The sequence below is a fragment of the Narcine bancroftii genome, chromosome 10 (genome assembly GCF_036971445.1).
Source record: "Narcine bancroftii isolate sNarBan1 chromosome 10, sNarBan1.hap1, whole genome shotgun sequence".
In the NCBI taxonomy this organism is placed as follows: Eukaryota; Metazoa; Chordata; class Chondrichthyes; order Torpediniformes; family Narcinidae; genus Narcine; species Narcine bancroftii.
The window spans coordinates 89034550-89056711 of record NC_091478.1 but is presented as its reverse complement, the minus strand read 5'-3'; the positions used below and the strand labels follow the sequence as shown (position 1 = coordinate 89056711).

Below are 22162 nucleotides of genomic sequence, written 5' to 3'. Positions count from 1 at the left end.
AATTTCATCTACAGCTCATTTCAGACCTCTGCATTTATGGGAGTGTGCATAGACATCCAAGATGGGCTAATCCCCAAGTGCCTGCCGGTCAGGTATTCCCTAATGAACTACTCGCTGTCAGCCTTTGCTGCATAATTGCTGGCCACCGGGAGAGAGCTGGACAGTGGTATTATTATTAAAGAGATTTTTCCTGTTGTCCTACTTGCATGCTTATCCACAAATACACCAAAATAAATAATGGTACACATATTTTCCCAAGTTGGTCCCATAATGCCGGATTACCCTTTTCCACATACTGCATTCTGGCTCTGTTACTACCTCTGTCGCCGGGAGAAAAAAGCCGGGACTGGAATGACCCCCATTCTTTGTCAATGCCTTTTACACTGAAGGCGTAGCTTACAAACCTGCAAATATCCCGAAATGAAGTGACTGTGTAAAAGGCACTACTCTCTCACTCAGAATCCAGATCCAAAGAAGATGTCTCAGAGTGTGGGCCCACTCACAGGAAAACCACTTCACTGGGTGATCTTCCAGCTGGTCCTGCCTTTCCTAAAAGCTAATAGCGCATCTCCCATTGTTGCTCCAGAAAACCACAGGAAGGAAGAGCACAGTTTCCTTGAATAGAGGAGCCATTTTTATATTTTAATTTTAATATTGCATAAAAAACCTATTTTAAATTATTAAACATTTTTCACTGTCTCTTTCAGATATTACTCATTGTTTTCTGACATTAGATGGAGAAATATGCTCTGTGTTGTCAGATAACATTAATCATTACTCACCTGCTGGTTAATTGGGAAAAACAACGTTCTTTCCTATTTGTTGTGGTGAGTCATACTGAAATTCAGTGCCAAAAGTCCCTGTGACCATCTGGAACCTTATACAAGTGACTCTCACATTCCCAAGGCTTCAATGGGAACGGAAATGGGCTGAGATATTTGAGATGCTGAACATCGGTCCAGAGAAACCCTTGCTGGCTCTCAACTTCTCTCCTCCAAACTGCAACAATGAATCATACCTGAAACCTCTCAAACTTGTCTGCAGGGTTAGTGCCAGGGGTGGGGGGGAAGATTTCGTGGGCATTGCCCCCAAACAAGGTATTGTGGCTAACCATCCCAATATGCGGCTATTGCCTCCCCCAAATGCAGTATTGTGACCCGCAGCCTAGCAACACTAGCGTCACAGTGGGATCAATGGCCTTTTGTTACCCATAATGCCCCTCACGGCTGGAACCGCTCTGCCAGTGCCAGAGAAACATGCATGCCTGACACTCACAATACATCATGGCAAGGTTGACGATACAAGGCAGGCGAAAGCCCCAAGGGCCTTGGGTGAGGACCATGGGGCGGGAAGGGTCCACGCATCCATCCTGCGTTGCTGAGGGCCTGTCAAATTGGCCTTGATCTCCGCGCTGATGGAAGTTGATTCCCTGCGCTGCCTTCCTACCTGCTGCCTGTTGGGGAGATGCACAGAGGAGGTTCAATGCTAGGCAGCTAGTAGCTCTGTATTTTTACTTTATATATTTGTGTATATGTGTGATTATTGTGTTCGTGTTTGTGTGTGTGCACCGTAGTCTGAAGAAACGTTGTTTCGTCTGGTTGTATATGTACAGACAGATGATAATGAAATGAACTTGAATTGCAGAGTAGAGAAAGAAGGAAGTCTTGCTTCTGGGACTGTTGATCGCAATCAACCACATAACACTGATAGGGGACATAGAAACCCTTGGATACACTCCATGAAGTGTACACCTTAGACAGCGCTGGAACCCTGCAGATACCTGAGAGCTCCTGAAGGAGACCAGGGCGTATGCTTTGAGAGCAGAGCCAACGCCAGCAAGTTTTTGAAGGTCAAATTGTGACCCCTCTCCCCCCCCCCCCCCCCCAACCTCAACTAAGACGTTCTGGGGCTGACCCTGCTTGTCTGTCAGTTACATTAATGGGACTACAGGATCTGCCAAGAGTAGCCAGTTTCAGGTCCAGACTTCTCTTTGTCACTCCTCTTCCAGCAGAGAAAGAATCCTGAGTGCTCTCCACCCACCTCACCTAAAAGGCAGAAGCTGTAGTCGCTAAGGACTCCAGAAAGTGGGAAAGGAAACATGTGCTGCTCCCTCCCATTTGATATGTATCAAACAGTGACTTGAGTGAAGTAGCATTTTGTCTGGCAGAGGGAAAGGAGGCAAAAGGACTGGACAAATGCGGACCCGAGTGCCATCGTAAAGTGCTTTGTGATAACATCCAAGGCGTCACTAAACCCACCACCCACCGCCTGGTTCAGAATGGTGGAATCAAGCAGATCTCGGGGTTGATCTGTGAGGAAATCCGTGGGGTTCTGATGGTTTTCCTGGAGAATGTGATCAGGGATGCGGTCACCTTCACCGAGCATGCCAACTGCAAGACAGTCACTGCCATAGATGTGGTGTAGGCTCAAACGCCAAAGCTGCCCCCTCAAGAGCTTTGGTGGCTGAAGAGCTCTATCCTTATTCCCACTTGATATATATGTAAGAAAATCACTATATTAATGAATTTTTAAAGAAAATCATTTACATCTGTTAAAGTATAAGTAGTAATACTTTAATTGCAATATTACCTAAAATAACAACATAAAACCTAACTGTGAGGTAATTTAAATCCTTTACTTCAAATGACTATTGAAAATGAGAAAGACACTGACTTTAATTCCAGTCCATGTGTTGAGGTGAGCAAATCCAGCAGCTGCTACTCACTTTCTTTGAAGATAAATTTCTCCTCATTATCTTTTGTACATTAAATCATCTTTGTCTTTGGAAAGTGATCTTGGGGAAACGTTGAAATCAGCTATTTTTGTGCAGAGGCCTGCAGTTACAACTTTGTGGTTAACAGTAGCTTTTCCAATATTTGTGAGACTGACATGTGTCCAGAGGCTTCGATGAGACCCTGCTTTGTTCCAGGGCCATGACTGGTCTGATGACAAGGTTCAGTGACTGAAAAGAATCAGCTCAACCAAGAACTATCTGCTTTTCATCTGATAAATGGCTGAAAATAGAAGCATTCTTGGCCATTTTATTATTGGCCAAGGCTTCCTCGATAAATTATTAGAAATTAAAATGCAGTGTGTGATGAAATAAATGTTTTCCTCTTCTGGCTCATCTTAACCCTCTTAATTTATTTTACATTCCTGTCACTTTAAGACAATTATTCTTTAATGTTATATTGTCATGTCGACTGGCACCCTACTGCAAACATTTGTCAGTTTTCAAAGCACTAGAGTTGTTTGATCACAGATAATCACATGACCAAGCAACTAAATATAATTCTGTGCCTCAAGCGGTGCTTTTAAGCATTTAATGACCTGCTGTAAATAGGTTGTGTTGTTAAGGACAAATCTATTTACCAAACAACATAATAATCCATGAGATTGTGCACAAAGGAGTTTCCCCATTTCATAACAGTGACTGCATTTCAATTATACAGTGGTTCTGAAGAACTTCAGGGCATTCTTAATTCAAACTAAAAATGGTAATTTAATTTCTTTTTGTTTACATAAAGATTGTAAAGTAGTACTTCTGAAATAAAATTGCTGCACAGAATTTCAGAAACAAATCGGCAATCATTAATTGTTCTATCGATTCTTTGGCCTTGCATTCAATGGTCTTGGAAAATGGAAGCCTAAGTAGAGCATTCCCCCCCCACCACCCCTCCCCCACCTGCTATGCTGTTCAACAAGATTATGACTGATCCTGGTGGCGAAGCTTGTGTGGTCCTGGGATCCCGAGAGTGATGCTATCTGGAGCTATGCCCTTGGTAGGGCCACGCATGGCAGTAAGGTCCAGGGTGAGGTCCCAGACCAAGAATAATCCAATCAAGTCCTCAATGGCGGATGAAGTTACGCTGAACTTAACGACTGTGAAGGCTGCAACAAATCCATCAGGTCCAATAGTCGTGGTTTTCATGCCATTGAAATTAGTTGATTGATTTGTGAAATACTGTGTGCTCCTTGGAGTGCAACATCAAGTATATGTTAAACAAATACTTGCGCAGACGTCTTCATTCCATGGATCAAAGGCCATCATACTCGACTACGAGGGATAGCCAGGATAACCACTCCAGTGCCATTTTTCTGCACTAATCCACATCATTTCATTATTGAAAAATAATTCAGCAAACAACCATAAACTCCAGAATCAACACAGAAAATGGTCCATTCACTTCCTTGCACCTGATCAAAAGTAATTCTTTACAGTGGATAAATCAAACCAAAATTCATGCCACAAGATCTCATCTTCAAGCCTAATTGATAGTTTTTCCATGGCTGGATTTGTATAACATTTATTTTATTTCCTTGTTTAAAAAGCTTGTCAGCCCATCAAGTCATTAAATTGCTACCACCTGGACCCATTGTCATTTTTCCTGAAATGCACTATTCAAAGCTCTTCAGTTAGATTTCCATGACACCAGGATAATAACCAAAAACATGCAACTTTCACTGTTACACTGAACTTGAAGTGTGACGTCATCACGTCCGACTTAATTCCCTTTTGATGTTAGTAACCACAAATGTCTAACTTGGTGGAGCTGTTTCCATTTGGTTCTATCCTTCTCAGTCTGAGCCAACGTGGTGAGTACTGGCAGTCGTTGCTCTTTCTACCTCTGTAATTTGATTGCCAAGTATTTTTCTGATCTATCTCTGAAGCATTGGAGAGTTATTGTTTTACATAAATAATACCAAAATCATACCAGGATTTCCACATTTATTGGATGTGTGAAGCATTTACTTTTTCTAATCAGAGTACCAGCAAATCAAACCGTATCTTCAGTGTGCCACTTCCTGGATCTCTCTTTAATACAAGATGTGAAGCAATTGGATATTTATAAGTGATATATTAAGCTCCAGTATAAATTCAAATTCTCATTTCATGATGGCAGAATTACAGTAATTAAAATAGAATCTAAATATATCTAGAAAGATCTAATTTGTGATTTTACACACACACACACACACACACACACACACACACACACACACAATAAACTTTTCTTCTCAGACATACGGCATGGTATTAGACCCTTTCGGCCCACACACCCTCAATTTACCTACAACTTCAGTATATTTTAAAGGGTGGGAGGAAACTGGGGCACCCAGAGGAAACCCATGTAGACCCAAGGAGGACGTACAAATTCCTCACAGACAGCATTGTATTCGAACTCCGGTCGAATCCCAGTCGTTGGCTCTGACACATCATTGCACTTAACTGCTACGCTAACTGTGCTGTCTGTAGAAACTTTACCTGTAGAAATTTTCCATGGAATACCAACCACCACAGGGTTAAATTTTATTGGGATCTCTATATAATAATCGGCTTTGTACCTATCCCTATGACCTTGTAAATATTTTCTCACCATTTTAAGAGGGATTTTATACCAAAGTTTTCACTTCCATTTTGATTTATTTCTCAAAGTTGCAGTGCAGTTTGTGTGCTCGTTAACAAAAACACACAACTGCGTTTTATTATTAATTGGTTATTAAAATTGAATTTTTAGCCAGAATCTGTTGCAAGTTTATCACGTCTCAGGCAATTTCTTGAAATCCCCAACTTAACCCTTAAGCGCGCACTCCTTTTATGAGGATTTTGTTGCTATTTCTGATTTCAACCTATAGTTGAAAAGACCGAATGAAGGCAAAGAGTAACACAAGGATCAAAATGGTCAATTTTCAAGTTAGCATTTGCTAATACCTGCCTCTCACAGCAAAATATACCTGCATTTGACAAATGAACAGTTGAATTGTAGAAGGTGTAATCAATATACTGACAATCTTTACAGTGAATTGTCACCATGCCGAGAATGGAAGGGTAGGTATTAAACCTACTCTTGGTGATGAGAAAAATCAACTGAATAATTCTCTCATAACCAGAGCAAATGTTTTTCATCAAAATTAGACAAGATATTATCGACATGAAGGTCACTGGCAAAAAATAAATGGTGAACAATGTGAGTGAACATTTTGGACATTGCTACAGTTATACCAATTATATATAAATATATTCATTCCTTGAAGTCTTTCTTTACATTTTGAAAATCTATGTTGGAAGGAGAAACAATTCACAAGAGACATAAGATTATTACCAGTACTAATATTAATATTTGCAGTACAGCAGTATCTTTTCACATGGGAACAGTTTGCCATACCATACCACTTTGTAAATTCAAAGACGGTTGGTATAAAGGCACAAAATCCCAAAATCACATAATGTGATGAAGAAGCGTTTCATTCAGTTATATTTGCTCGTTGAGACAGAAAATATTACCACTAAGTGTTCAATTTTAGTTTCAAAGTAAAACTCACACAAGTGAGGCTGCCTTCATCCTTTCCTGTGGTAATTAATTGTTGATATATAGAAAGTAAAAAATCTCTGGAATACAAATGCAATGGTCCCTAAAAGCTATGGCCATTCTGACTCAACCTGCTTGCTGTCAGCCTATTGGGAACATTTGCAAACTTACAGGGGACGTTGTGATAATTTCAAGATCAGGGATTCCAGATCCACTGTTCTTATCAGCTTTTAGTGTAGAATGCCAGCAAGGCTAGAGTTTCGGCTCCTGAGCTCTTTGGTTAGTACATGGTGCAGCATCAATGAATGTTCATTTGTATCATCGTTCACTCTTCCTCAATCACCAATGCTGCAGGCTGGGCTAAAGTTTTGAACACCCTCAGAGGTAAAGGTATATGGTTTTAATATTTATAACAATTCACATATCCAATTGATATCCTGCATTGAGGAGCCGATATTTTGGTAATTGTAACTATTCATAGCAAATTCTGAGTGTTCAATTTTCTTATGTATGAATGAATGCTGGAGATGGCTGTTAACTGATCATCGTGGATAGGGTCACTCTTATCCATACTTGATATACTTCTAGCAAGGAACACTGGAAAATATTAGCTACAGGACTATGAGTGCCTCATTATTTAAGTTTGGGCTATTAAGTGCCATATAATGTTTATGGAAGTCCACTGCCAGGCAATGATCATCTCCGATATGAGACAATGTAATTAACTTGTCCATAATCAACTGCATGGTAAGAAATAATGAAAATGAATAATGACGGGAAGTTAATTGGAATACTACATAAATACTGTTGGTTTCAAAGCAGATAAAAGGCTAGCTGTTTTATGATGGTTTCTCAAAGGCTTGCCATCATCTACATGGTACAAGCCAAAGCTTTGGTGGAAAACTCTCCACTTGTCTACATGAAAGTAAGTTCCACATGGTGCAATTAAAATAAATGGTGCATTCAAAATAAATGACATGAAAATTAAAAAATAAACTAATGCTAGAAATAAATAATGCTAGAAATCTGAAATTAAAAAAAATGCTGGAAACACTCAGCAAGTCAAGTTGCTTGACGGAATGTTTCAGGTCCAGGAGCCTTTGTCAAAAAACAGGATGGCTTGATAACACTTGCCAGCGTAGCCTTGGGCTCATAAAGATGATGGATTATTCTATACATTACAGGAGTCAAACATGGGACCTGATGTGTCGCATTCAGATCCACAGTACATGAATGAATGCACCCATAGAGAGTTCAATTTACAGTGCAAGTGAATGATTAATAATTAAGTAAATCCAACCAATAGGAAAAGCAATTATTTATCACAGTTTTCTAAGTTACTGAGTGACTACATACAAAATTACTGAGATTTTAGTTTCAACCATAATGATGGTATGTGTTGATGGGGTGGGATTGTTGAGTGAGAGAAAAATGCGGGCACTTGTTTCTATTCCCACCTCATCCCAACTGGAATGGATACTTCACCAGAAAACAGAAGAAAGTAAAATCCAACAGACAAGTTCTCTGAAAGTTACTCGTGGATCATAAGATCAGAACCGTGGGCAAAATTTCTTTCTGGTTCTGATCAACCTGATGAGAAGTGCATCTTGATGAGATTCCAGTATTCAACCCGAATCAAGTGGATTAGAATTGAGAATACAATGAAGTACTAACGATATGATCTTTCCTGCCTTTCATTATTTGTAAATTTCTTTTTCTTTCAAAACCAAACCTGGGAGTAAAAATCATATCACAGAAATAACAAGAGGCACTCAAGTTTCTAACCTCCACCATCATTCCCACACCTAAATTAAAATTCCAAGATGACAATTACAACAAGCCAGCCATTCCAATGCGAGTAGGTGATCCTTCTCCTTTAAATTGGGAATCTTCCTCTGGCCCAAAATGCACTGGGAATGTGAAAGGTACAGTAAATATATCCAGGTCAAATCTCAGCTCTTGCCTTCGTAGCTCATCACTTTTAAATGTTCTCCCTAATACTTGGCAGAGAAGTAACTTTATCTAGGGGCAGATTTATTGGTGACTTTTATTTTCCATAATGAAGAACATTTGTTTCCTCATAATAAATACCATCTGAACTGAAAATTGTGGAATTGTCTCACTCAGGTATGTAAAGAGATGCAATAGTCTGTTGTTTTGCTTTACAGCATTACCTCATGATTTAATAAAAACTGGCCAGACTAAAGAATTCATGACAACAAGAGATATCTGAGCAATTGATTGCAAAAGATATTAGTTGATCTAAGCAAGCCTATAATACAGAGCAATAAGGAAGTGGTGGTTTACGGATACTTAATTGTATGACTGAGAAATTACTGACCAGGGCTGTAGTGACAAGAGGTGAGGTGAAGAGAGGACAGGCATCTCATCATAGGAAGTGTGGGAAAATTAGTCAGCAAGCATCTTTGAGACATCACAAAGCAATATCTAGCAGCTGGCTCAACAACAATGTTGAAAGAAGACTGGGAGCATATGGTCTGCACATCCTCTCTTCCAAGAGAACAAAATGAGTATTTGAAACAAGGAGACATTTTGATCTGAAGTAAATTCCTCTCTGATAGTAAAATGTTTAAAGCTTGAACCTTACCGAACTTCAGACACATCCTCTGGATAAAGCTTCTGTATGTATGAATGTAGTTCACTCATGCAGGACTAATTTCCTGAACTGTTGAATGCTGGAGAACCATTCAGAGAGGAAAAAAATACATTCCATAGTCGGAGTATTTTTCTGGAAACTATCCCCTCTTCACAGATATTTAAACATGATGTCATGTTGTATCTGTAATATAACCACAGACTGAAAATTTTCCCATTGCATCCAAGTATTTCACACACAGCTGCTTATTTAACATCATGCATCTAGTTTTAAACTATTTGCCAGCACAAAGTTGAATGTTAAATCAGACAAGTCCTGTATTACAGATATCAATCAAATCATCTCCAGTGTTTTAAAATTTCATTTAACAACACTATTTGTTCACAAACCTTAAAAATTATTTCAGTTTGGTGTGTGAATGTTTGTCACACATTTGAACAATTCATTAAGGAATTTTCAACAGCTTACCCCCATTCTTTGGTGTTCAAGCTACATAATAGTTCAAGGCATCCGTTCATAATAAAATGCTACAGGCTGCCTTATGACAAATACCCTTTGACATCAGCTCCCATAATTTTCTTGACGGTGCCACTTGTGACTACTACAAAAGACACAACAGGCAATAGAAGTTACACAAACCACATTAAAAATTGTTTGGTCTTCTTTGCAAGTGACTCTAGCTTACAAAACAAAAGATTAATTGAAGATTAGCATTCAGATGCATGTCCCAAACCACCCCCACATTAAACCACCAATTCCCATCTTATTAAAGCAAGGATGAATTCTGTCCCTCCTGCTTTCTTTAAAATCTTTTTTCCCCCCCTCTGCCTTCATTGCTATTTCTTACCCAAGTTATGGGTAGAGAAACAGAAAAAACAAGTGTGGGGAAAAATAAAGTTATTGAAGAGGACAGCTGGTCAAGACAATGCCCTATCTGGTGGTGAAATGTGATAAGGAGAAGGAAAAGATCAGCAGTTGTAAAAGAAGGAGGGGAAAGAAGGTGGAGTACAGACAGGAAAGAGAATCCAGAACTGAAAGGGATACATTTCTGTAGAATGACAACATCAGTTTCTCATTCATTGGAACAAAATATTACAGTAATTTTGATTGTGTTTAGTTCAGAAGTGGTTGAGAATTATTGAAGTAGTTTTATGTCTCGAAGTTTGTACATTCTCCTGCTGTCTTCCAAGGGTTTCCTCCAGGTGCTCTGGTTTCCTCCCACCATTCAAAATAAATGTATCTGGGTTTATTGGGCAATTGGGCGGCATGGGCTCTTGGGCTGAAAGGGCCTGTTACTGTGCTGTATGTCTATTGATTAAATTGATATGACATCTAAGATTCTCTAAGTCTTTAATTTTTCACTCTGGTTACCAATTTCTGTTTTCTGAATGAACACACTCAATATTTTGGGGTATGTCTTCTAATGACCTGAGGCTTATTTTGATAATAGCAATATCTATAAGGCTTAGAATAGGGCTTGTTTACTTGTAGATCTATATTGACTGTATGCAGATCATTTACAATCCACTTACAGCGTATCAATATAATCCAATCAGCTAGCTTTTTTTAATGATGCAATGCTTTCGATTGGTCCGAAGACTGAGGTACTTTTGCTTCTTAATGCCTGATTGCTTCTCAATTTTAGATCTTCCTACTGTCCTGTTATTGTCCATTCATGTTATTTCCCATGCACATACCTTTCCACATACAATAGAAGATTTTAAAGGGGATACAACACACCAAGATCCTTCGATCCTCTATTCAGGACCATTCATGTGCTGATTTTTGTGGAACAAAATCAGAAGAGCCAATCTCAACTCAAAACCTATTTTGATGCCTTTCCACTCAAAACAACCAACTTTTATCTCTGCACACAACTGCAACCAGAGATGGGAATCAAATCCAATTCAGGAACATTGCAATATTTGAGGACAAGTTGACAAAAAAAAGTTCCATGAGTGTGCATTTATATACCGTATATGTCTGTAGGAGACAACTCCCAGAATTTCCACTTAAAATGTTAGTCTCTGCATAAGACTAGCCCAAGTCTGGCACATACCTCCAAGAGCTTATTGGCCCACAAAATTACTAGTATCGAATGCAAGCTTTGAAATTGGTTCCCTTTCCTCATTATTTCGATCCATCCCCAGGATGTAAATGTGAATGTGAATGCCAAACTTTACTGTCAATCCCATCCTGCCAGTGAATTGCGCAGACTGTTGTGATTCACCCTTGCCTCAGCTATAACTTTGAATGATAAAACTGCCAGACTTCATTTGCAAAAGATGTAATTGAAAAATGATTGTTATTTTCCCACAATCGAGACGTTTGATTATTAACATGACAGCGACCAAATATATGTACCTACTTGAAATTACATCCCTGCCTCAATCCCCATACTGATATTAGCCTATTTTTTTTCAGTGTTCATCCTCCCTGGATTTAAAAATCACTATTTATCAGCACATTGTTGGTGCATCCATGCAATCATTCTGATCCTTCGATGGATTTTTGGGAGAAAAACTGAATGGGAGCAATGCCAATGAATGCAATTATTTATGTCTGATTTAAAGGCTGAAGTAGTCCACGAATCAGAATCCATAAACATTTATTTTGTTGACTTATGTGCTCCATTTGACATATGCGAGTTGTCACACTGTTGATTTGTTTTTCACAGGGAACCTGGTGACCATCGTCCTTCTCCTCGATGAAATTGCGGCCACAGGATATTAGTGTTCGGATTTTATACTTGGCGTGTAAGACGACCCCTGTTTTGGGATGATTTTTTTAGGTTAAAATACCATCATGTGTGGAATATGGCTGAGAAAGCATTGCACCTAATGTTTGCTGCTTTGGAAGGTAGCCACCTGACCCAAATAATGCAAGAGTTTGATAGGAAGGTCTCAACACCCGATGCATGAATAGTGTCTTCATTTGCCTATTATTTTTACAGATATGCAATAGGAATTACAGTTTTAAGGATCAACAACTGTCCTTTAACAAACAAGTGGCACACCAAATACCGTCTCAGGATATAATGATCTATATTGTACAATTGAACAAAGGTTTTGCACGTTAACCAGTCTTGAAGTTCATTTCCACCCGAACATGCAGAATAATTCAAAAGCTGACATTGGCAATATTATGAGCAATTGTCTTGAATTAATCAAGTGACAAGTTATCCAAGATATAGTGAGAACCTTTTTCTTAGAGGGAGCCTTGCCTACTAGAAACATGCATCAGAAATTTAGCATAATTTTCATATTATTGTGATGTTCCGAAGTAAATCCTTTATCGAAATGGCAGTGAGAAAGGAAATACTCTCAGATATAAGATAGCATAGACATGAAGCTCCAAGGCATTGTAGTATGATAAAGTAGAACTGTTTTACAATGTGCATTCATATCTTAATCTCTCTTAGCTCCTCAGTAGGTGAGCTAACAGGAGAGGTAAAACTTTACAACATTGTCATGTGAAATGGAATGAATGGCTTTGTGGCTAAGGTTGCGGATGCAAGTTTGCAGGTAGTTTGAGGAGCAGGTAGTGTTGAGGAAACAGGGAGGCTGCAGAAGGATATAGACAGATGAGGTGAACGGGGAGAGAAGTGGCAATCTTGGAAAGTGTACGATTATACATTAGTAGAAAAAATAAACAGGCAAACTGTTTTCTAAGTGAGGAGAAAATTTAAAATACTCAGATGCGAAGGGAACTGGGAATCCTCTTGCAGGATAACCTAAAGTTAAATTTGCTTGTTGAGTCGGTGGAGAAGGAGGCAAATCCAATGCTGGCATTCGTTTCAAGAAGATTAGAATATAAGAACAAGAAGGTGATATCGAGACTTTATAAGGCACTGGTGAGACTTCACTTGGAGAACGTGAGTAGCTTTGGGCTCCTCATTTAAGAAAGGGCGTATTGGAGAGGACTCAGAGGAAGTTCACAAGAATGAAAGGGTTATCATTCAAGGGGTCTAGGACATTTTGGCACACATATTTTGGTCTTTACAGTTTGGTGCCCACAATTTGGCGCTGGGCATTTTTGGAGCTAACAGTTAGGCAGGGTGAGGGGAGTTTGGAGAAGTCGCCATGGGGAGAGGGGAGTTCGGAGATGTTACCACGGGAAGTATGGAGATGTGACCATATATTTGTTATATTTATTATATTTAATATTCAGTAATATTTATACTTGTTATATTTAATTAAAATTATAATAAATTTAATACCATGTCCATTGCCAAATGCGAGCACCAAAATAAATGGCACTAAACTGCGGGCATAAAAAGGTCCAAAAGGCTACAGTCTTTTTTTTGCCAAAATATCCATCACCAAAATGCGAGCAACAAAATATCTGGTGCTAAACTATGGCTGCAGAAATGTCCAATTCTGTCACGTGAGGAACTTTTGACAGCTGTTCTTGTTGGAATTTAGGAGAATGAGGGGAGATCTCATTGAAACATTTTGAATGTTGAAAGGCGTGGACAGTGTAGATGTAGAAAGGTTATTTCCCATGGTGGGAGAGTCTAGGTCAAGAGGGCACATCTTCAGGATTGCTTCAAACACAGATGCAAAGGAATTTCCTCAGCCAGAGGGTGGTAAATCTGTGGAATTTGTTGCCACAGGTGGTTTGAGGCCAGGTCATTGGGTGAATTTAAAGCGGAGATTGATAAGGATAGGTTCTTGATTAGCCAGGGCATCACAGGTTATGGGGTGAAGGCCAAAAAGTGGGGCTGAGTGGGAAAATGGATCAGCTCATGATTAAATGGAGGTGCAGACTCAATGGACTGAAAAGCCTATTTGTGCTCCTATGTCTTCTGGCCTTATGGAAATAACTATGTCAAAAAGGATTACTTGACAAAAGCAATAAGAGATGTGTTTTAATGTTAACCACCCTGAGTTCTCGATATTAGCTGCAAAACTTAACTTTCCAGTGTGAATTCTGTCAATGAATGAAAATAATCTGGGAAAAAAGAGTTATTGGCTTAGCCTCCTTGAATGCTCAGTTGTTAAAGGTGTTGTGTGACTGTGCCACACAGATCAGAGGCTTCCAAGTCTGATTGCCAGTCTGTGCTAAATTTGTTGATCTTAGCATGGGTGACAGCAGGAACTCTGCAGTTCTGGGCTCATTACTCCCTTTATTGGATGCTGTTACCTTACTGATGCACTTCAGATGCTGCTTGCTTATCATTGCCAATGTTCTTGCACTGCTTCTTGATTATGCTGTATTCTAAGCATTTTAGGCACACCTAAATGCTTACATTGCATGTGTGAACTTGAGATATTTGAAGCTATTTTAATGTAATATGGCACTGCAGACTATCTCAAATAAGAACACAGTAATGCTACAGATATTCAACAAGCCAGGCAGCATCTTTGGAGAAGTTTCACAACAATGAACTTTCAATGGAAGGCCATCATGATGAAAAATTCACACTTTACATTCCTAATCCAAGTATAATGTGGTCTGCTGCCCAAATTTTCAGAGATCATAGAACAAAAGAACATTACAGCACAAAAACGGGCCTCTTTGGCCATTCTAGTCCATGCTGAAGTATTCTTTTTGCCTAGTCCCACTGACCTGCACCTAGTCCATAGCCCTCCTTACCTCTCCCATCCATGTCCAAATTCCTCATAAATGTTAAAATTGAGCACACATTTACCACTTCAGCTAGCAGCTCATTTCACACTCTCACCACTCTCTGCGCGAAGAAGTTCCCCCTCATGTACCCCTCATAATTTTAAACACCTCTATCAAATCTCCCCTCATTCTTCTACAGTCCAGGCAATAAAGTCCTAACCTGTTGAACTTTTCCCTGTAACTCAGTTCCTGAAGTCTGGGCAGCATCCTAGTAAATCTTCTCTGCACTCTTTCTATCTTAATGATATCTTTCCCGTAGTTAGGTGACCAAAACTGCACACAATACTCCAAATTTGGCCTCACCAATATTTTGTATATTCCCAACTACTGTACTCAATACTTTGATTTATGAAGGCCAATATGCCAAAAGCTCTCTTTACAATTCTATCCACCTGTGATGCCACTTTCAGGGAATTATGTACCTGTATTCCCAGATCCCTCTGTTCCACCACACATCTCAGTGCCCTTCCATTTACCATGTATATCCTTTATTGATTTGTCCTTCCAAAATGCAACACCTCACACTTGTTGTGCAATGAGATAGGTAAATGATGTAATAGTCAGAGACCATCTGGGAAATAGCGATCAAAGTATGATTGAATTTCTCATTCAGATGGAAGAAGAAATAGTTAGATCTAAAACTAATATATTATGCTTAAACAGGGGTGACTACCATAGGATGAGGGAGGAATTGGGCAGAGTGGACTGGGAGCACAGGCTAATTGATGAAACAGTTGAGGAACAGTGGAAGATTTTCTAAGAAATATTTTGTACTGCTCAACAAAAATATATTCCGGTCAGGAAAAAGGGCAGCAAGGGAGGGAAAAATCAACCGTGGTTAACAAAGGAAATAAAGGAGAGTATAAAATTGAAGGCGCAGGTGTAAAAAGCTGCAAAGAGCAGTGGGAAACTGGAAGATTGGGAAAACTTTAAGAGACAACAAGGGGTTACAAAGCGGGTAATAAAAAATGGGAAAAAAGGATTATGAAAGTAAATTGGCACAAAATATAAAAACAGAAAGCAAAAAATTTTATAAATATATAAAATGGAAGAGGGTGGCCAGAGTTAACATAGGACCCTTGGAGGATGAGAAAGGAAAACTGGTAGCAAAAAATGAGGAAATGGCCGAGGCATTGAACAAATATTTTGTGTCAGTCTTCACGGTGGAAGACACGTCCAGCATGCCTAAGTGCGGAGTTAAGGATGCAAATGTTGGGGAGGGCCTTGATAAAATAGTTGTTACAAAGGAAGTAGTGATGGAGAAACTAATGGGACTAAAGCCAGACAAATCACCTGGTCCTGATCATATGCATCCAAGGGTTCTGAAGGAAATGGCAGAAGTTATAGTTGATGCATTGATGGTCATATACCAAATTTCCTTGGATTCTGGGCAGGTCCTGGCAGACTGGAAGACACAAATGTCACGCCACTTTTTAAGAAGGGATGTAGGCAGAAGAATGGAAATTATTGGCCAATTAGCTTGACGTCTGTAGTTGGAAAAATGCTTGAAGTTGTCATTAAAGATTAAATAGTGAAACTTTTGGAACATAAGGATTCAATCTGCCAGACACAGCATGGTTTTAGAAAGGGAAGATCTTGTTTGACAAACTTGTTAGGATTCTTTGAGGATATAATGGGTGCGGTGGATAGAGGGGAACAGGTTGATGTTGTATATTTGGATTTCCAGTAAGCGTTTGATAAGGTGCTGCACAAGAGACTTATCAGTAAGTTACAGGAAAGTGGAGTCTGGGGAAGTATATTGACATGGATCAAAAATTGGTTGTCTGACAGGAGGCAGAGAGTCGGGATAAGTGGGAGATTTTCAGGTTGGCAGAGAGTGGTAAGTGGGGTGCCGCAGGGGTCGGTGCTAGGCCCACAACTGTTCATCATTTATATTGATAACTTGGAGGAGGGGACAAAATGTGATGTAGCCAAGTTTGCGGATGACACCAAATTGAGTGGAAGAGCAAATTGTAATGAGGATGTGGAGAATCTGCAGAGGGATATAGTTAAGCTGGATGAGTGGGCAAAGGTCTGGTAGATGGAGTACAATGTTAGTAAGTGTGAGGTTATCCACTTTGGCAAAAAAAAAATAAAAGAGCTGAATATTATTTAAAGGGAGAAAAACTACAGCATGCTGTTGTGCAGAGGGACTTGGGAGTGCTTGTGCATGAATCGCAAAAAGTTAGGTGGTAGGTGCAGCAGGTTATTAAGAAGGCAAATGGAATGTTGGCCTTCATCGCTAGAGGAATTGAATTCAGGAGTAGGGAGGTAATGTTGCAACTGTATAAGTACTGGTGAGACCGCACCTGGAGTACTGTGTCCAGTTCTGGTCTCCATATTTGAGGAAGGATATACTGGCTTTGGAGACGGTCCAGAGGAGGTTTACTAGGTTGATCCCTGGGATGAAGGGGTTGACTTATGATGAAAGTTTAAATCATCTAGGATTGTATTCGCTTGAGTTCAGAAGAATGAGAGGAGATCTTATAGAAACATATAGGATTATGAAGGGTATGGATAGGATAGATGTAGGAAAGTTTTTTGAGCTGGCCGGGGAAACTAAAACGAGAGGACACTGTCTCAAAATTCAGGGGAGTAGTTTTAGGACAGAGATGAGGAAAAATAGTTTTCCCAGAGAGTAGTGAATGTTTGGAATTCTCTAACTAGGGAAGTGGTCGAGGCTGCCTCATTAAACATACCTTCTCAATACAGATTGATCCCTTCAACCATGAAAGTGTCACTGCCAACTTCAAAACAACCAAATGGAGTTGCACTTTTTGAAGAATGAAATTTGAACACCCAGGACTCCGAACAAGTCTGAGGAAAGGTCAGGCAGTTGGTGGTGAGGGTGTGTGTGTGTGTGTGTGTGTGTGTGTGTGTGTGTGTGTGTGTGTGTGTGTGTGTGTGTGTGTGTGTGTGTGTGTGTGTGTGTGTGTGTCTGTCTCTGGCACAGATTGCCAGCCTCAGCTGCATTAGTGCAACATCAAAAGTGTAACTTCAGAGCATTGCACTTTGATGAGGGTAGAGGAAAGGGGCCTTGGCTGATCGATTGTTATGGATAGAAGGCAAACTGTGTTTCCACTGTGGTGATCCATGGAAACATTGATTATGGGGAGGGGGAGCTATTTCCTGGGCTAATCACTGATCAAAGAGAAAGTAGCGGGTGAGCTAGGAGCAGAGTATTGTTCAGAGCCTGGCCTCATGAGGGTCAGGATGGACTCCAGAGGGTATGTGTTCCACATCATGATAGGCTGAGGAACCAAATAAGATGAACGTTTAGTGTGGATTTGCCACAGTGGATTCCCATCCTATCCCATGTTTCACTTCAATAACTTTTTAAAAATGTTATCCCTAGAATAGCTAAGAATCCCACTGCAATACTCAAAAAGAAATGTTGCATGATAATTTGGTATTTGTCAGGTGGGACTTGTTAGCAAGAACTTGGTTAATATTCTAGACTGCCATGAAAAGTCCTAGAGAATATTATTATTGCGCCTCACTCAGTTGTAAACATATTTTCAATAACAGTGTTCAAATAAACTGCCATGCAATTCTCGGCAGTTACTTCTCCAAAGGAAATTTGGGAAAAGGAAAGACTGTAGAGACAACTCATCCTGTACTGCCAGAAGTTGTGGAGTAGAAGTCACAAAGGGAACTAATAACAGTATCAGTGAGTTTTAGAGATGGCGTGAATAAAGAGGAGATACATTGAGTGCTCTTGAAGGAAAATGAAATTTAGATTTTACCTGCACACTGTGAATTTGATTTCAGAATGTCCCATGCAATGAAAGGAGTTTACAGACAAGCATTACTTCTCAGTCATTTGCTGAGATCTTTTGGAATATGTCTACAGGTTAATGGTGAACTATTCAGGTGAGAAAGTTTGTGCACTACATTTTAAACAAAGCAATAACAACATTGCTGGAAACAATCAGCAGGCAAAGTAGAACCTGTGGGGAGAACAAAAGGCAATCATCGATTTTTCTTCATACTGAGAAAAGTTGGAAATCAAACAGAGTAGCAGAGAGTGTGGCAAGATGCAAAACAAAAACCAAACAGAATGTCTGTGATAGGAAGGAAACCCACACTGTAACAAGCAGAATGTGGCAACTCCCCATAGACCAGTGGTTCTCAACCTTTTTCTTTCCACTCACATACCACTTTAAGTATTCCCTATGCCATAGGTGCTCTGTGATTAGTAAGGGATTGATTAAGGTGGTACGTGAGTGGAAAGAAAATGTTTGAAAACCACTGTTTTAATCGTACCTAATTGACTTGTTATGTGCATGGTTTCATAACTCCAAAGGAAATGGGCCAATGACAATTTTTTAAAGCAAAATATTTCAGTAATAATTCTCAACCTTCCTTTCCCACTCATATACCACCTTAAGCAATCTCTTACTAATCACAGAGCATTGATGGCATAGAGATTACTTAAAGTGATATGTGAGAGGAAAGAAAAAGGTTGAGAACCATTGCCATAGACGGTACCTGAGAACTGGAGTGAACCCAAGCCCTTGATGTTGTGAGGCAGTGGGTTGATTGGCTGCAGCACACTGAACAACCTCTCCTTTAATTCACTCAATTTTAGTAACCAAAATCCATGGCAAGCCCACAGATTCCCACATCTATTATAGCTGCACCTCTCACCTTGCTTTCCCGTATCATCACCATTCCATTCTTCCAGTTTCTCATGGTTTATTGCATCTGTTCTGATAATATCTTCCATACCATTTCTGAGACTAATTGTCCTTTCCCCTCAAATATATTTGTCAAGTCCATCAACCAGACCTATTCTGTTTCCCCACACTTCTATACTCACATTCTCTTTCACCCACCAAGAGCAAGGCTAAAGATCAATTCCACCCCAACAGTCTCAATGGACATCTTTCATAATTTCCACCTCCTTAAAGATGTTGCCAGCACAAGAAACTTCTCCCTTCCCAATATTCCAAAGGGACTGTCCTGCCATGATTCTCTGGTTCACTCTTCCATCTCCACCTACTTCCCTTTTCATTGCAACCGCAGGTGAAGCAGCACCTGCCAGAATGTGAACCCTTTCCACAATGCAAATTAGGTGACAATTTTGCAGGAAATCTCCATTCACCTATCAAAGGGACTCTGAACTTCCATTTGCCTGCCACTAGCTTTCCTTTTTACTCTCACCCTTGATCTCTTTGGTTTCTTATACTGTTTCAGCAAAGACCAACTTAAGGAGAAAGGACAGTGCATGAGCACCACACTACACAAATGACACCCATAAGGACTCAATACTGAACTCAACCATTGTAGATAACCATCTTTTCAGTGTCTATCAGAACTAGTAAGTTTTGACCAAATGTGATCAACCTGTTCCATTAACTTTGTTTTCCACACTCCATAGATGCTATCTGGCCTACTGATTGCTGGAACTCAGATATCAAATGTTGCAGTTGCTAGAAATATAATGGAAATAATCAGTAGGTCAAGCAGTTGTTTTTTTTTCCCTCTCTCTCATCTCCTTCTACTGAATATGCTTCAGATATATCAACATAATTAAGAAGCCTTGACACCACTTTGTCAGCTGGCATTATCTGTACTCATGAATTCGAACTTCTTCTGAGACTGTCAAATGATCATCGACCTGTAACGTTAGCTCTATCTTGCTCTGCCTGACCTGCTGGGTATTACCAGCATTTTCTGTTTTAGAGTCACACTTCCAGCATCTGCTATATTTTACTTTTGGTATAATGAGCTGTTGATCTTATTCATAAACAGAAAAGAATAAAAGGGTTGTCCACCAATGTGCAGTGAAATAGGAAAAACAAGTTTAAATTTTGCAAATTATTATGTGCAACCCTTTTAAAATATAATAAAATCATCCAGTCCACGGTTTCTAAATATCATGTGGAACTATTAGAACATATTTGGGAAATTTGAATGGGTTGTTAGAACATAGTTAACAAAAGCTTTTCCAGATACAGGGTATACATAACTGTAGTATTTATAGATCCCATTAATCATTGCTATACTGAAAATACTGACAACAACCAAAAGGAATGTTACAATATATAAATGAAATCTTGTTCACACTGATTGTGTAATACAAAAGAATTTTAAGCATGATGGTTAGAATATTGCCAAGACTTCGATTTAATTAATATTTACAAATGAAGGAATTAAAGATAGCTAAAATGTAAAATGTTGTACAATACTGGCTGCTATAACAGTAAACTATTACACCCTTACAGAGGTGTTACAACGTCTGGAGCCAAAAGCAGAAAGCTCAGCTGGCATCCAAAAAATGCCAGGGAACCCTAGAGTTGGCACTCTATAACAAGAGGTAAGGCCAGATATTTTATTTGTAGTATTTATTCAACGTAGCTCAACTGTTTGTTGTGCCTCCTTGATTAGGACACGTTGCCTCACCATAGAGTGAAGATTCAGATTCTCCATAAATCTCAAGGAATTCTGCAGCTCAGTGGCATGATCAACCTGCCAAAAAAGGTGCCTCTTAATCTCTCACCGTCAGAATTCCTGCCTAATAGTTGCAGTCTTTATTCTCAGGGGTTATATTTAGGACAAATATTCTTTAGAAGTGGCAAGTATGTATAGTCTTGATATTATCAACCATACAATTTGTTCAATTATAGAATTCCAGTTATATTTATACTATTTTTCCAGTTTGATGTCGAGTATTCTTGAGTCTCTCCTCACTGGTAAAATTGCAATTTACTTTGATTTAAATCTATTCTGACAGTTCGATAATATTAACTTGGAATTTTCTTGCAGATTCTGAAATAAACCATAGCAAGTCAGGAGAAGGCACGTGTACATTTTTGGTTCACCTCTTCACGGTGCTGCATGTCTGTTTTGTGACGACATTATCAACTTCTGGCTTTAAATGCTAAAAATTCTTTCCATAAAGTCAGCTGAAGCTGACCACAGTATTTGCTTTATTATTAGAAGACACATCTAGAACATACAATGAGTGAATCCTGCAGGCAACAATGAGCTTTGTTTAATCTATTGCACTGCCGCAGATGCCAGGGTGTCATCAGTTGCAGGAAAGTAAATGGGGCATTAAGGCTGAGAAATGTTTCCTGGGAATTGCTAATTAAAGCTGCTTGACCTTACTTTTATCTTTAGCCTTTCACAAAACATTGGATGCCCCCAATATCCAAGTTGCTCCTCAAATTTCTCACCTGCACTGCAATTCCACACCTGGGCCTCTCCAATTAGGTTTATGTCCCCCTCCTCTGTAACCATGACTATGGAGTGTTATCTCTACGCATTGATTTCACCGGTCTGCAGCCTTTCACTGGATTGACATCACCCTCCTCCTCCTCCTCCTTCTGAGTCGGATCTTTCTGACTTCACTTTTATCCACGCAGCCACTCTGAAATGAACTCTATTCGTGCCAAAGATTGATCCTTATTCACTTAGTTCACAACAGTGGGCTTCTTCTTGGCAATATCACTTGTGCTCAATGTCAGATTTTATGTTTATGCTGCCAAGTTGCAGATCACCCCCAACAGCCCTCCACTGCCTTCTTAGCCTGTTTCTTCACTATCCAGGCCTGGATGAACCAGAGTTCCTGGAATTAACCACTGAGATGACCAGA

The 22162-nt window shown here is 39.6% G+C and overlaps 1 protein-coding gene and 2 long non-coding RNA genes across 15 annotated transcripts in view; 2 read left to right on the top strand and 1 right to left on the bottom strand.

Annotated features, from left to right (window-relative positions):
- The window catches only part of znf536 (zinc finger protein 536), a 329669-nt gene extending 328522 nt beyond the window's left edge, over positions 1-1147 (bottom strand). For all 13 annotated transcript variants that reach the window (XM_069901729.1, XM_069901722.1, XM_069901733.1 and 10 more), the window contains exon 1: positions 783-1147. The gene's annotated coding sequence lies outside the window, so the exon portion shown is untranslated. The remainder of the gene's footprint in view (positions 1-782) is intronic.
- Positions 1-21577, top strand: part of LOC138744905 (uncharacterized) — a 35877-nt gene extending 14300 nt beyond the window's left edge. Inside the window, exons 3-7 of the long non-coding RNA XR_011345856.1 lie at positions 11606-11684; positions 17272-17386; positions 18331-18432; positions 20790-20881; positions 21331-21577. This is a non-coding gene — a long non-coding RNA (uncharacterized lncRNA). The remainder of the gene's footprint in view (positions 1-11605; positions 11685-17271; positions 17387-18330; positions 18433-20789; positions 20882-21330) is intronic.
- LOC138744906 (uncharacterized) lies at positions 1272-3122 on the top strand. The gene is made up of 2 exons (XR_011345857.1): positions 1272-1331; positions 1645-3122. It is a non-coding gene; the product is annotated as an uncharacterized lncRNA (long non-coding RNA).
- Positions 21578-22162: the final 585 nt, after the last annotated feature.